The sequence below is a fragment of the Salmo salar genome, chromosome ssa21 (genome assembly GCF_905237065.1).
Source record: "Salmo salar chromosome ssa21, Ssal_v3.1, whole genome shotgun sequence".
Taxonomy (NCBI): domain Eukaryota; kingdom Metazoa; phylum Chordata; class Actinopteri; order Salmoniformes; family Salmonidae; genus Salmo; species Salmo salar.
The window spans coordinates 30,318,346-30,329,430 of NC_059462.1; positions in this window are offsets into that span (position 1 = coordinate 30,318,346).

Below are 11,085 nucleotides of genomic sequence, written 5' to 3' on the forward strand. Positions count from 1 at the left end.
GTTATTGACTGTACGTTTGTTTATTCCATGTGTAACTCTGTGTTGTTTGTGTCGCACTGCTTTGCTTTATCTTGGCCAGGTCTCAGTTGTAAATGAGAACTTGTTCTCAACTGGTCTACCTGGTTAAATAAAGGTGATTTTTTTATTTATTTTTAAATACTGATATTTGTTGGCAAATCATATATTGGAGAAAAAACACCTCAAAAACCCTACCTGTATCTCAAACAGACCGTTTAAAAAATGCTTGCTATTTCCTGATAGAACATGGTGTCATGTTGGCTCTTTGACGGAGCTGGCCAATCAGCTATCTACTCGTATTAATATTTTTCATGATCGCTATACGCCCACACCATTATTTTGTTGAGGTATGTCCACACCATTCCAACGCAGAAAAGCTGCTTTTTAACATACTCAAGTATTTAAAAAAAATGTTTTACTCATACTGTAATTAATTATAGGTCATATTTCATAGAAACCTGGGAACACTGGACAGTTACTTTAATACCAGTAGATGGCATTTTTGCTCTGTTAGCCAAATTGAAAATTAAAGCTTTTAAAATATCCATACATTTGTGAATTGTTGCATTAATCGAGTGTGCAATATGGTTTAGATGAGAAGCTCCTGTATAGTTTGAATTGCTATCCTTATTTTGTTTGTCTATATACTATGGTATTTGCGGTATGCTAATATCTGCACTCACACATGAAGCAGGAATATGGCTTTGGCCACATCACATCCAAGGCTAAAGTAAGGATAGTGTAAACAGAAAAATTGCAAATCTGATGTTGAAGAGAGATAGATCTTACTACACATATTCTACTAATGTAAATCCACCCTAAAAGATAAAATCACTTTGATAACCACCTTTCCATTAGGATACTAGTCAATAAACATGGTGCTGTTGATGAGAGGATAATGTCTATCTCCAAGACATCTCCATTGTCCTGAGGCACCCCTTGGTGTGGAGAATAAAGGTGTTAAAACAAGACCCTGATTTATTAAGTACTAATTGTTGGTGTGAATGTCTCTCATGCAGACTGGGGTGGGTTACTGACAGTCTCCGCTGAGTGCAAACATTAATCGGCTGGCAGATTCATTGGGCTGAAACCCTGCTGGGGACGGAATATTTTTGAAAAGTTGCAAAGTTGTTGCCACCACTCGAAAATCGACCCTCATGTCCTCAAGGGTTATTGTTAGTTTTTTTCACCTCCAACAGGCCTGTGATTGATGATGGTTGACTGCAGAGAGAGAGAGCGAGAGAGAGAGAGAAAGTCTAAAATAAACCTGGCGTGGGGACGGTCAGGGCAGCTCAGGGGTCGTGCTGGCTGCTGGAGATGTGTGTTCACAGGCCAGCACACGGGACGCATGACATGGATAGCAGACCATTGCGGGAGGGCCCAAAAAAGAGAGGCTCGTCTGGCAGAGCTATTTGTGGAGCAGAAATTCAGCTACTGACACAGACTGTCATCCCATGATGGATCAGTGGGATAGAGAGAAGCATGGAAGCAGGGCAGAGGAGAGGGTGTGACAGGGGACAGGGGGAGAAGTGGAGTAAGAGAGGGGGGTTAGAGCAGCTTAATGCAACACTGGGGTTTTGGGGGGAAACATTTTGCCTGACATGAGACCTGTTGCAACAGTGAATCATGTCTGGAAAATCACTGACCTCAGATCTGTCTGTCAGAGTCGAGAAGTTAATTAAAGTCCACAATGCCCCCAATGCATACCTACACCCCTAAATGTTTTAACTTAGGCCACAATGTTCCTGTCAACAATGAGTAACACCTTGTCTATACCTGGTTTTACAAATAATGTTTCTAATCATAATGTTTCTAATCATGAGATCCAGATAATAAGCTTTGTTTCCATTCAAACTTGGTTTCCAATGTGTCATGCCCATTTTACACAAAATATCCCATGTGCAGGTGCCCTTGGGCATTATTTACCATAACAATATACCTGACCTCCAGCACTGCCATGGACTGTAAACCAATGATTCCACCACAATACACAGTACCAGTAAAAAGTTTGGACACACCTACTCATTCAAGGGTTTTTCTTTATTTTTACTATTTTCTACATTGTAGAATAATAGTGAAAACATCAAAACCATGAAATAACACATATGAAATCATGTAGTAACCAAAAAAGTGTTAAACAAAATATATTTTGTATTTGAGATTCTTCAAAGTAGCCACCCTTTGCCTTGATGACAGCTTTGCACACTCTTGGCATTCTCTCAACCAGCTTCATGAGGTGGAATGCATTTCAATTAACAGGTGTTCCTTGTTAAAAGTTCATTTGTGGAATTTCTTTCCTTCTTAATGTGTTTGAGCCAATCAGTTGTGTTGTGACAAGGTAGGGGTGGTATACAGAAGATAGCCCTATTTGGTAAAACACCAAGTCCATATTATGGCAAGAACAGTTCAAATAAGCAAAGAGAAATGACAGTGCATCATTACTTTAAGACATGAAGGTCAGTCAATATGGAACATTTCAAGAATTTAAAAAAGTTTCTTAAAGTGCAGTCGCAAAAACCATCAAGCACTATAATGAAACTGGCTCTCATGAGGACCGCCACATGAAGGGAAGACCCAGTGTTACCTCTGCTGCAGAGAATAAGTTCATTAGTTAACTGCACCTCAGATTGCAGTCCAAATAAATGCTTCACAGAGTTCAAGTAACAGACACAATTCAACATCAACTGTTCAGAGGAGACTGCGTGAATCAGGCCTTCATGGTCAAATTGCTGCAAAGAAACCACTATTAATGGACACCAGTGAGAAGAAGAGACTTGCTTGAGCCAAGAAATATGAGCAATGGACATTAGACCGTTGGAAATCTGTCCTTTGGTCTGATGAGTTCAAATTTGCGATTTTGGTTCCAACCGCTGTGTCTTTGTGAGATGCAGAGTAGGTGAACATATGATCTCCGCATGTGTGGTTCCCACCATGCAGAAAAGAGGAGGAGGTCTGATGGTGTGGGGGTGCTTTGCTGGTGACACTGTCATGGATTTATTTAGAATTCAAGGCACACTTAGCCAGCATGGCTACCACAGCATTCTGCATCATTTGTTTTTCAACAGGACAATGACCCAAAACACACCTCCAGGCTGTGTAAGGTCTATTTGACCAAGAAGGAGAGTGATGGAGTGCTGTATCAGATGACCGTGCTTCTACACCTGCATTGCTTGCTGTTTGGGGTTTTAGGCTGGGTTTCTGTACAGCACTTTGATATCAGCTGATGTAAGAAGGGCTATATAAATACATTTGATTGGATTTGATGACCTGGCCTCCACAATCACCAGATCTCAACCCAATTGAGATGGTTTGGGATGAGTTGGACCGCAGAGTGAAGGAAAATCAGCTAAGTGCTCAGCATATGTGGGAACTCCTTCAAGACTGTTGGAAAAGCATTCCAAGTGAAGCTGGTTGAGAGAATGCCAAGCGTGTGCAAAGCTGTCATCATGGCAAAGGGTGGCTACTTTGAAGAATCTAAAATCTAAAATATATTTTGATTTGTTGAACACTTTTTTGTGTTATTGTCACGTCCTGACCAGCAGAGGGAGCAATTGTAGTAGTTTTGGTCAGGACGTGGCAGAGATTGTTATGTTACGTGTGAGTTGGGTGTTGGACTCCCAATTGAAGGCAGGTGTGTTGAGTTGCCTTTGATTGGGAGTCCTATATAGTAGTGTGTGTTTTTCCTTGTGGTTGTGGGTAATTGTTTCTGTTTAGTGTGTTTCACCTGACAGGACTGTTTGGCTGTCAGTTTTCTTGTTTTGTAAATTGTATAGTGTTCGTTCTTTATTAAATGATGATGAACACTAACTCTGCTGCATTTTGGTCCACTTCCTCAGACAGCCCTTACAGAATTACCCACCACAACAGGACCAAGCAGCGGAGGAATTCTGGCGAGGACTGGGGAACACAGCGGGTAAGGGAACCCGAGAGGCAGCCCCAGGAAATGTTTTGGGGGGGCACAAGGGCTGTTTGACGGGGCGAGGATGGAGCCCCAGGCCAGCTCCCCATACCCTGTTTAGGCTGAAACAGACTGGACAGGTCCCGTGCTTTGGGGTTGGGGCTGTGGTGAGGCCTTTTCAGGCCGGTAGGCACAGTACCAGCACCCCGCATGTGCCAGGGCGAAGTAAGCATCGAGCCTGAAGGGGTGATGCCAACCCTGCGCTCAAGACCGCCAGTGCGCCTCTACGGTCCGGTGTTTCCCGCTATACGCACTAGCATGGAGGTGCGTGTCTCCAGGCTGACACGTCCAGTACCAGCCCCACGCATCAGGCGTCTAGTGCGTCAGCCCAGCCTCGCCAGTCAGGAGCTGCCAGAGCTGCTCGGCAGTCAAGAGTCACCAGAGCTGCCCGCCAGTCAAGAGTCGCCAGAGCTGCCCGCCAGTCAAGAGTCGCCAGAGCTGTCCGCCAGTCAAGAATCGCCAGAGCTGCCGCCAGTCAAGAGTCGCCAGAGCTGCCCACCAGTCAGGAGTCGCCAGAGCTGCCCGCCAGTCAAGAGTCGCCAGAGCTGCCCGCCAGTCAGGAGTCGCCAGAGCTGCCCGCCAGTCAGGAGTCGCCAGAGCTGCCCGCCAGTCAAGAGTCGCCAGAGCTGCCCGCCAGTCAGGAGTCGCCAGAGCTGCCCGCCAGTCAGGAGTCGCCAGAGCTGCCCGCCAGTCAGGAGTCGCCAGAGCTGCCCGCCAGTCAGGAGTCGCCAGAGCTGCCCGCCAGTCAGGAGTCGCCAGAGCTGCCCGCCAGTCAGGAGTCGCCAGAGCTGCCCGCCAGTCAGGAGCTGCCCGCCAGTCAGGAGTCGCCAGTGCTGCCCGCCAGTCAGGAGCTGCCAGAGCCGCCCGCCAGTCAGGAGCTGCCAGAGCGGCCCGCTAGTCAGGAGCTGCCAGAGTGGCCCGTCTGCCCGGAGATGCCAGAGTGGCCCGACTGCCCGGATCAGCCAGAGTGGCCCGACTGCCCGGATCAGCCAGAGTGGCCCGACTGCCCGGATCAGCCAGTGTGGCCAGACTGCCCGGAGCTGCCAGAGTGGCCCGACTGCCCGGAGCTGCCAGAGTGGCCCGACTGCCCGGAGCTGCCAGAGTGGCCCGACTGCCCGGGTCTGCCAGAGTGGCCCGACTGCCCGGGTCTGCCAGAGTGGCCCGACTGCCCGGGTCTGCCAGAGTGGCCCGACTGCCCGGGTCTGCCAGAGAGGCCCGACTGCCCGGGTCTGCCAGAGTGGCCCGACTGCCCGGGTCTGCCAGAGTGGCCAGCCTGCCCGGGTCTGCCAGATTGGCCCGCCTGTCCTCCGGCCCAGCCCGAGTGGCCCGCCTGTCCTCCGGCACAGCCCGAGTGGCCCGCCTGTCCTCCGGCACAGCCCGAGTGGCCCGCCTGTCCCCCGGCCCAGCCAGAGTGGTCCGTCTGCCAGGGTCAGTCCGAGTGGCCCGTCTGCCCGGCGCAGCTATCGGCGCCACCGAAGTGGGCGACGCCGAAAGTGGAGCGAGGTTCACGTCCCGCACCTGAGCCACCTCCAGGATAGGTGGGTTGGGGAGGGAGGGTGTAGCACAGTGCCGTCGTTGACGGCAGCCACCCTCCCTTCCTTCCCTTATTGTTTAGGGGGTATTGTTTAGTGGTTTTGTTGGGGTATTGGGGATTTTTTGTGTTTTCTTTTTTAAAGGTGTACTGTCACGTCCTGACCAGCAGAGGGAGCAATTGTAGTAGTTTTGGTCAGGACGTGGCAGAGATTGTTATGTTACGTGTGAGTTGGGTGTTGGACTCCCAATTGAAGGCAGGTGTGTTGAGTTGCCTTTGATTGGGAGTCCTATATAGTAGTGTGTGTTTTTCCTTGTGGTTGTGGGTAATTGTTTCTGTTTAGTGTGTTTCAGCTGACAGGACTGTTTGGCTGTCAGTTTTCTTGTTTTGTAAATTGTATAGTGTTCGTTCTTTATTAACCTGTTAGGGCTAGGGGGCAGTATTTGCACGGCTGGATAAAAAAAATGTACCCGATTTAATCTGGTTACTAATCCTACCCAGTAACTAGAATATGCATATACTTATTATATATGGATAGAAAACACTCTAAAGTTTCTAAAACTGTTTGAATGGTGTCTGTGAGTATAACAGAACTCATTTGGCAGGCAAAACCCTGAGACAGATTCTGACAGGAAGTGGATATCTGATGTGTTGTATTACCTTTAAACCTATGCCATTGAAAAACACAGGGGCTGAGGAATATTTTGGCACTTCCTATTGCTTCCACTAGATGTCACCAGCATTTACAAAGTGTTTTGAGTCTTCTGGAGGGAGATCTGACCGAACAAGAGCCATGGAACGATGATGGCCCATTGGACACCTGGCGCGCGAGTTCATGTTGGGTACCCTCGTTCCAATACGTTATAAAAGAGTATGCATTCGTCCACCTTGAATATTATTCATGTTCTGGTTAAAAAAGGCCCTAATGATTTATGCTATACAACGTTTGACATGTTTGAACGAACGTAAATATATTTTTTCCCCTCGTTCATGAAGTGAAGTCCGGCGGGCTTAGATCATGTGCTAACAAGACGGAGATTTTTGGACATAAATGATGAGCTTTTTTGAACAAAACTACATTCGTTATGGACCTGTGATACCTGGAAGTGACATCTGATGAAGAGAATCAAAGGTAATGGATTATTTACATAGTATTTTCGATTTTAGATCTCCCCAACATGACGACTAGTCTGTATCGCAACGCGTATTTTTCTGGGCGCAGTGCTCAGATTATTGCAAAGTGTGATTTCCCAGTAAGGTTATTTTTAAATCTGGCAAGTTGATTGCGTTCAAGAGATGTAAATCTATAATTCTTTAAATGACAATATAATATTTTACCAATGTTTTCTAATTTTAATTATTTAATTTGTGATGCTGACTTGACTGCCGGTTATTGGAGGGAAACGATTTTCTCAACATCAATGCCATAGTAAAACGCTGTTTTTGGATATAAATATGAACTTGATAGAACTAAAAATGCATGCATTGTCTAACATAATGTCCTAGGAGTGTCATCTGATGGAGATTGTAAAAGGTTAGTGCATCATTTTAGCTGGTTTTATGGTTTTGGTGACCCTGTCTTTGAATTGACAAAACATTACACACAACTCTTGTAAATGTACTGTCCTAACATACTCTAAATTTATGCTTTCGCCGTAAAACCTTTTTGAAATCGTAAAACGTGGTTAGATTAAGGAGATGTTTATCTTTCAAAGGGTGTAAAATAGTTGTATGTTTGAAAAATTTGAATTTTGACATTTATTTGGATTCAAATTTGCCGCTCTTGAAATGCACCTGCTGTTGATGGAGTGCACCACGGGGGGGACGCCTGCGTCCCACCTAGCCCATAGAGGTTAAATGATGATGAACACTAACTCTGCTGCATTTTGGTCCACTTCCTCAGACAGCCCTTACAGTTATTGCATAGTTTTGATGTCTTCACTATTATTCCACAATGTAGAAAATAGTAAAAATGAAGAAAAACCCTTGAATGGGTAGGTGTGTCCAAACTTTTGGCTGGTACTATATATCTACCCCCACATCACAAGTCCCTGTTTCCCCAAAGTAGTGGTCCAGATGGGGGCAAAGCGTTGACCCCCAGTCCATATGAGTGGTGCTCCCTCTTCCATCCACATGGCCAGGTTTGGAATACCACCGGCTACCCCCGGGGCGAAAGTCTGCAGATCCCGTTACTGAACCCCCTAAGCCCACTGTGCCCTTTGTGATTTATATATCTGCTCTGAATTTACAGCTTGTGAAATACTCTCAGTTAACAGCAGACGAGAGAACTTAGGGTGTGTGTGGGGGGTTGGGGTGGGTTGGGGGGTGGCACACAGAAACAATGGATCTGTCCTGCAGGAGAAGGAACCAAGAATTTGTGTGTGTGTGTGTGTGTGTGTGTGTGAGAGAGAGAGAGAGAGAGAGAGAGAGAGAGAGAGAGACTAGGCTGTTGCACCTGGTCTGGAGAGAAATGCATAAATTCCTCCAATAAGGAGAGGGGAAGTGTCGCATAGCTGGGTGTCATTCTTTTAAGATGTGAGGAAATTGCACTGGGCTTGATTTCTTTTTGAAATACAACAATACCTGATATGCTGCGTACACTTTTATGGAGGCAGCAGAACCTGTGTCCATCTGTCCTGCTGGTAAAACCAATGATTGACATTGACTCTTGGGTTCTATTACGCAAATAACAGGCCTTCACTTTTCCTTTTTCCCTTATGCCTATCAGTAAAACAAACTTTTGTATATTACTAAACCTGACTAAACATAGCAATATTTTACACGGTGGGCAAAAAGGTTACCTTAAGCTGTGGAACCTGACCACTGAAGAAAAGTACCACCACACACTTCGATAAATTCAAATTTCAGAAATGTGATGTGCCAAGTTTTCAGTAACAGTAGAGAACCACAACAACTCAAGCACTGATTTAATTTCAATTAACATTTTAATTTGAAAAGACTGGAATAACAAGACAATTTTCATAACCTTATCAGTGTCAAATAAATAGGAATGTACTGGTTTATAAGTTGTGTTCATGTTATAATGATTTAGGCCTTTTGGTAAAAGGTGAATACAGCTCTGTGTGTTGTGGGGCTGGTCTGGGGCTCTGGGCTAGTTAGCTACTGCTGCTGTAGGTCTCAGGTGGAATGGTCTGGAGGCCTGTCTGCCTGGCCTGCCTCTTGTAAAACAGCCTGGCCCCGCGTTATCACACATTCCCTTTTTAAAGGGATGCTCTATGTGTAATCTCTTCATTAATGGATTGTCAGGTGAGATGTGTCACGTGTAATCTCTCTATTAATTGGTTTTAAGGAGAGATGCTGGACATGTAATCTCTTCATTAATTGAGAGACCAGGGGCCAATGAAAAGGGGCTGTCAGAACCTTTCCCTGAGCATCTGAATGATTTTAAAACTGAGACACTTTGTTGGCTGGTTGGTCAGGGGACCAATATTTAAGGCCTAATTACACATGACCAACTACGACTGGCAAATGATTTCTTTCAGATGGGAAAACCCCTGGTCTTGATGACATTCAAAGAGAGATATGTCAAACCTTTTATGAACTACTGAAAGATCCATTACCATCATGTTTTAATTAATCATATATAAATGGCAAACTGTTCGGACACCCAAAAAGAGGGACTTAACTCTCTCCTACTGAAGCAGGAGCCAGGGGTTGGAGGCCTCCTCACCCTTCAATGTTGTAATGTGAAAATATTGGCAAAATGTATTGCTCATAGAATAAAAAATGTTCTACCGGACATTATTCATCACGATCAGATGGGATTCAACATTAGACAACTACGAGAAATAATGGGAAACTATGAGAATGCTGGAAAACCAGGAATAATCTTTATAGCAGATTTTGAGAAAGGGTTTGATTCAGTAAATGTAGAATCTGTATAAGAGCCTGGATTTTTTCAACTTTGGAGAATCTCTCATGGGTAAAAGTAATGTACAAGAATTCTTTATGTAAAATAATAAACAACGGTTACTTCTCTGAGAACTTTGAATTGTCAAGAGGCGCAAAACAAGATTGCTCTCTGTCACCATGCCTATGTATTATGTGCATTGAACTTGAAAAATCAGCGATAAATGAAATCAAATGAAATCAAAGTTTATTTGCCACATGTGCCGAATACAACAAGTGTAGACTTTACCGTGAAATGCTTACTTACAAGCCCTTAAGCAACAGTGCAGTTCAAGAAGAAGAAAATATTTACCAAGTAGGCTAAAATAAAAAGTAATAATAAAAAGTAACACAATAAGAATAACATTAACGAGGCTATGTACAGGGGGCACCGGTACTGAATCAGTGTGCAGGGGTACAGTTGAGGTAATCTGTACATGTAGGTGGGGGCAAAGTGACTATGCATAGGTAACAAACAAATAGCGAGTAGCAGCAGTGCACAAAAGGGAGGGGGGGGTCAATGTAAATTGTCTGGTGGCGATTTTTATGAGTTGTTCAGCATTGGGGGTAGAAGCTGTTGAGGAGCCTTTTGGTCCTAGACTTGGCGCTCTGGTACCACTTGCCTTGCGGTAGCAGAGAAAACAGTCTATAACTGGAGTGACTGGAGACTGACAATTTTATTGGCTTTCCTCTGACACCGCCTATTTTATAGGTCCTGGATGGCAGGAAGCTTGGCCCCAGTGATGTACTGGGCGATTCCCACTACCCTCTGTAGTGACTTACGATCAGATGCCGAGCAGTTGCCATACCAGGCGGTGATGCAACTGGGCAGGATGCTCTCGATGGTGCAGCTGTAGAACCTTTTGCGGATCTGGGTTACCCATGCCAGATCTTTTCAGTCTCCTGAGGGGGAAAAGGTTTTGTCATGCCCTCTACAGTTGAAGTCGGAAGTTTACATACACCTTAGCCAAATACATTTAAACTCAGTTTTTCACAATTCCTGACATTTAATCCAAGTAAAAATTCCCTGTCTTAGGTCAGTTAGGAACACCACTATATTTTAAGAATGTGAAATGTCAGAATAATAGTAGAGAGAATGATTTATTTCAGCTTTTATTTCTTTCATCACATTCCCAGTGGGTCAGAAGTTTACATACACTCAATTAGTATTTGGTAGCATTGCCTTTAAAATGTTTAACATGGGTCAAACGTTTCGGGTAGCCTTCCACAAGCTTCCCACAATAAGTTGGGTGAATTTTGGCCCATTCCTCCTGACAGAGCTGGTGTAACTGAGTCAGGTTTTATTTATTTTATTTTATTTTTATTTCACCTTTATTTAACCAGGTAGGCTAGGTGAGAACAAGTTCTCATTTACATCTGCGACCTGGCCAAGATAAAGCAAAGCAGTGCGACACAAACAACAACATAGAGTTACACATGGAATAAACAAACATACAGTCAATAATACAATAGGAAAAAAGTCTATATACAGTGATCTGTACATGTAGGTGGGGGCGAAGATGAATGTGCAGAAGATGAATGTGCAAGTAGAGATACTGGGGTGCAAAGGAGCAAAATAAATAACAGTATGGGGATGAGGTAGTTGGATGGGCTATTTACAGATGGACAATGTACAGGTGCAGTGATCTGTGAGCTGCTCTGACAGCTG